At 46.7% G+C, this 5,044-nt stretch overlaps 1 long non-coding RNA gene across 1 annotated transcript; it reads left to right on the forward strand.

Moving 5' to 3' along the window:
• Positions 1–2,869: 2,869 nt before the first annotated feature.
• On the forward strand, positions 2,870–4,401 carry LOC140586919 (uncharacterized). The gene is made up of 2 exons (XR_011988711.1): positions 2,870–3,183; positions 4,012–4,401. It is a non-coding gene; the product is annotated as an uncharacterized lncRNA (long non-coding RNA).
• Positions 4,402–5,044: the final 643 nt, after the last annotated feature.

Consider the following 5,044-nt stretch of genomic DNA (forward strand, 5'->3'; position numbering starts at 1 on the left):
TTTACTGATTGGCTACTAAATATCATTAATAGGTCACTTCAAACTGGCATGTATCCAGATTCTTTTAAATGTGCTGAAGTTCGATTGACACTTAAGAAAGCATTTTTTAGATAATACTCTTCTCAATAACTATAAGCCAATCGCTAATCCTCCTTTTATCAGTAAAATTTTAGAAACGTTGTTTACCTTCAGATTGTTGAATTCCTGAAAAATTTCAGTCAGGTTTTAGAACCCGCCAACAGGGGAGCCGGAAGGGGATGGAAAGTTAGGACAATTCCAAGGGCTCCTGAGTGACAGGGGCCCTAAAAAAATTGAAAAATAACTGGATTGCTCTGGACTGGGGGGCCCAATATGATGCACTTTCATGGGGCCCAAAATCTCTAGCAATGCCCCTGCTCGCCATAGTATAGAAACAGCACTGTGTTGTGATCTTAGACACAACACAGATGCAAACAAGGTATCCATCTTGTTTTCACTGGATATTAGTGCAGCGTTTGACACTATTGACCATGCTATTTTACTACATCACCTGGAAGCTTTGGGGTTTTCTGATATGGTTTTGAACTGGTTTAAAGCATTCATAACAGACAGAAATTTTCAGGTCAAAGTAGATAATTACAGAGCATCCCCACTTATATGCTGAGGAGATCCAGCAGTGTGTATAAGTCAGTCCTTATGTTGTGGGTAAATAAGCAATATGGAACAATGTCTGATTATCGTAAATGAATGGATGTGCAATGACTGCCTAAAGCTCAACGAAGATAAAACAGAAGTAATTGTCATAGGTCTCAGCAGGGAATCCCAGACTTCCCTCTCCCCGGCCACTTCATCCAGCTCCTCCTGGGGAATCCCGAGGCGTTCCCAGGCCAGCCGAGAGACATAGTCCCTCCAGCGTGTCCTGGGTCTTCCCCGGGGCCTCCTCCCAGTGGGACATGCCCGGAATACCTCACCAGGGAGGCGTCCAGGAGGCATCCTAATCAGATGCCCGAGCCACCTCATCTGACTCCTCTCAATGCGGAGGAGCAGCGGCTCTACTCTGAGTCCCTCCCGAATGACCGAGCTCCTCACCCTATCTCTAAGGGAGAGCCCAGCCACCCTGCGGAGGAAACTCATTTCGTTATCATTATGAACAGAATCGGTGACAAAGGACAGCCCTGACGGAGTCCAACCCTCACCGGAAACAAGTCCGACTTATTGCCGCTCATGCGGACCAGACTCTGGCACCGGTCATACAGGGACCGAACAGCCCTTAAAAGGAAGCCCGGTACCACATACTCCCGGAGCACCCCCCACAGGACTCCCCGAGGGACACGGTCGAATGCCTTTTCCAAGTCCACAAAACACATGTAGACTGGTTGGGCAAACTCCCATGAACCCTCCAGAACCCTGCGGAGAGTATAGAGCTGGTCCACTGTTCCACGGCCGGGGCGGAAACCACACTGCTCCTCCTGAATCCGCGGTTCGACAATCCGGCGGACCCTCCTCTCCAGAACCCCAGAATAGACCTTACCAGGGAGGCTGAGGAGTGTGATCCCCCTATAGTTGGAGCACACCCTCTGGTCCCCTTTCTTGAAGAGGGGGACCACCACCCCGGTCTGCCAGTCCAGAGGCACTGCCCCCGATGTCCACGCGATGCTGCAGATGCGTGTTAACCAAGACAGCCCCACAGCATCCAGAGCCTTCAGGAACTCTGGGCGGATCTCATCCACCCCCGGGGCTCGACCACCGAGGAGCTTTTTAACCACCTCAGTGACCTCCGCCCCCGAGATAGGGGAGTCCACACCCAAGTCCCCATACTCTGCTTCCACATCGGAAGGCGTGTTGGTGGGATTGAGGAGGTCTTCGAAGTACTCCCTCCACCGACCCAAAACGTCCCGGGTTGAGGTCAGCAGCACCCCATCCCCACCATAAACAGTGTTGATGTTGCACCGCTTTCCCACCCGGAGCCGCCGGATGGTGGACCAGAATCGCCTCGAAGCTGTCCGGAAGTCGTTTTCCATGGCCTCACCAAACTCCTCCCAAACCCGAGTTTTTGCCTCAGCGACCGCCGAAGCCGCATCCCACCTGGCCTGCCGGTACCCGTCAGCTGCCTCTGGAGTCCCACAGGCTAAATAGGCCCGATAGGACTCCTTCTTCAGCTTGACGGCATCCCTCACCACTGGTGTCCACCAGCGGGTTCGCGGATTGCCGCCGCGACAGGCACCGACTACCTTACGGCCACAGCTCCGGTCAGCCGCCTCCACAATGGAGGCGCGGAACATGGCCCATTCGGACTCAATGTCCCCCGCCTCCCCCGGGACATGGGAAAAGTTCTGCCGGAGGTAGGAGTTGAAACTCCTCCTGACAGGGGATTCAGCCAGACGTTCCCAGCAGACCCTCACTATACGTTTGGGCCTGCCAGGCCTGGCCGGCTTCCTCCCCCACCAGCGGAGCCAACCCACCACCAGGTAGTGATCAGTTGATAGCTCCGCCCCTCTCTTCACCCCAGTGTCCAAGACATGCGGCCGCAAGTCCGACGACACGACTACAAAGTCGATCGTCGAACTGCGACCTAGGGTGTCCTGGTGCCAAGTGCACATATGAACACCCTTATGCCTGAACATGGTGTTCATTATAGACAATCCGTGGCGAGCACAGAAGTCCAACAACAGAACACCACTCGGGTTCAGATCGGGGGGGCCGTTCCTCCCAATCACGCCACTCCAGATCTCACTGTCATTGTCATTTGGGGGAAAAAAAAAAAAAAGAAAACAGATCATACCACACCAATCCTGTATAACCTCCACTGGCTACCTGTGTCTTTTAGAATATATTTTAAGATTCATTTACTTACTTGTAAAGCACTAAATGGACCAGAACCTCCATACAGAGGGAGCCACGTCAAATAGCCGCGGCCGTGTGAATGGCGTGCGAATGGCGTACGGCTGCCCTATGGACGGCGTAGTCCCCCCTCCCTCTCAAGCCAGATAGGCGTGTCAAGATTTCACAGTAAACACGCCTATTTATTCATTTACCTGGTGCCACCACTAGATGGAGCTTTGTTCTCAAGAACATGTTAACACAAGCCAGCAATCTAGCTGCGCTGAGTTGCAATCACGTGATTTTAACCACCCACCCCCGCCGAACTGACGCTATCAAACTGCACTACAGAAATGAAGATCGCGGCTTAATGGACTATTCGCGGTAAGTGGTGTTTTATTTTATAAAATTTGTTTGGGGTAGTTTACAGGTTACTTCCCAGTTTAGTTTTTTATTGGCCGTTTCGAAAATCACTGGCAGCAACAGCAGCGGTCAGATGTGACTTTAGATAACTTAATGATCTGTTTACCAAGTCTGGAGTTAACATTACAGCTTACTGTCAGTGTCACAAACTAACAATACAATGTCACTCCTCTTTTCCTCAAAAAGACGCTAAAGCTTCGAAAATACTATTAATGTCCCTATTACAAAAACTGCACTACTCGAGAAACATACAGTAAATGTGTTTGTGCTCTCTGAAAATGCATTTATTTATTCTTTGGGTAAGAGTTAATCTGCAGGTTATTTCTGTGACTGTAATATAATGTGATGTAGTTCATGAGGGACAGAAGATAAGGATAGCTGTACAGGAGCTAGCGAGCTAAACGCTCATAACCAGGTTTATATTTTTCCAATTTTTTGCATGGTAGTTTTGCAACGCATACTGTACAGTACAGTGTATATACTGCTCATGTACAGTATGAATGTTATATCGCTTAACTTATTTGTATAAAAAGCGCATTAAGTAAATTCTCAGTTATTTTAATGCAGACGATAATACAAACAGTCAGTGGCTACTGTTAACAAAGTTCAATGGTTAACATTAGCGCAGGCAGTTTATTTACATTCCAGATTTCGCAAAACAGTATTTTACACACTCTGTGTTACATAGGTTTATTAGTATATTTTCTTTTTTTATCTTAACTAGATATTCTGTAAAGCGTATTTACAGTATCTTTTTCTTCACTAAATTCTCCTGTTCTCTTTAAGCAGAGCTCCGCTATGGAGGCTTGGGTCAGACGGGTGACGGCTGGCCTTTTGGAGCTACTGGAGGAGCCTGAACAAGCTGTTGAGGGAGCTGGAATGACGTCACAGTGCAACAGATCTAGAATGATGTTTGGTCAGATCTATATTCTGAACATAGAATTGCAAAACGTCTGACAGTTTGGCGGAAACAAAGACTTAAACTGTTGCATCTTTGATAGTTTTTTTAAAAATAATATTTTAGTATAAAAGAACCAGATAGAGACTAATCAGCAGATGGTGTTATCCGGGTATTTTAATGACCTTTAAGCAAAATGCAACATGTACTGTATTGTATGTTTTAGACAAATTACTGTTTTAACTCTGACTATTTTTGGAAGAATAAATTTTTAAGTCATGTTTGCGTGTTTTAATTGTTGGGGATTTTGTTGGGGTATTGGAAAAAAAAAAACATTTACTTGAACCAACTACTTCAATGGGCAGAAAATGGGAGACATTCTTAAATTCAGTCTGTCTGAATCGTTATAAACGCCAAATTTGGGAACCATGTTTAACACTAGCATCCCTGAAAAAATCAAGCTCTCCTCATAAGGAACCCCCCCCCCCTCACTCCCCACACAAGCTGCTCGCAGCCTCCTCAGCGCCGATCAACACTTATTGTTTTGCAAATGAAGCGAGTTTCACGGTTTCAACCTCGAGTGAGCACAAAGACGTTTTTCTAAGAGTGTGGTCTGAGGAATCATGAAATACAGGTTGTAATATATCGTACAGTAATTTGAAATACAGTTCAATCCCCATTTCTCGTGATTCGGCAATTGCGATTTCAGTTTTCCCACCGTCAGCCAAATATATTACGGCGCAAACAGTGTAGACAGTGTTTATTTTGCTGACCATTACAAAACAGTGTAGCTATATTTTTTGAATAAAACTTCATTTTTCATACAGCGTTGGCTTAATTTGTGATTGAGACAAATGGGTTTAATTGGAATAATTTATATTGGTAGGAGTAAATCAGGCTCTAGCAACCTTGGACAAATAAACC

Source organism: Paramormyrops kingsleyae, unplaced genomic scaffold, assembly GCF_048594095.1.
Source record: "Paramormyrops kingsleyae isolate MSU_618 unplaced genomic scaffold, PKINGS_0.4 ups92, whole genome shotgun sequence".
Lineage (NCBI taxonomy): Eukaryota > Metazoa > Chordata > Actinopteri > Osteoglossiformes > Mormyridae > Paramormyrops > Paramormyrops kingsleyae.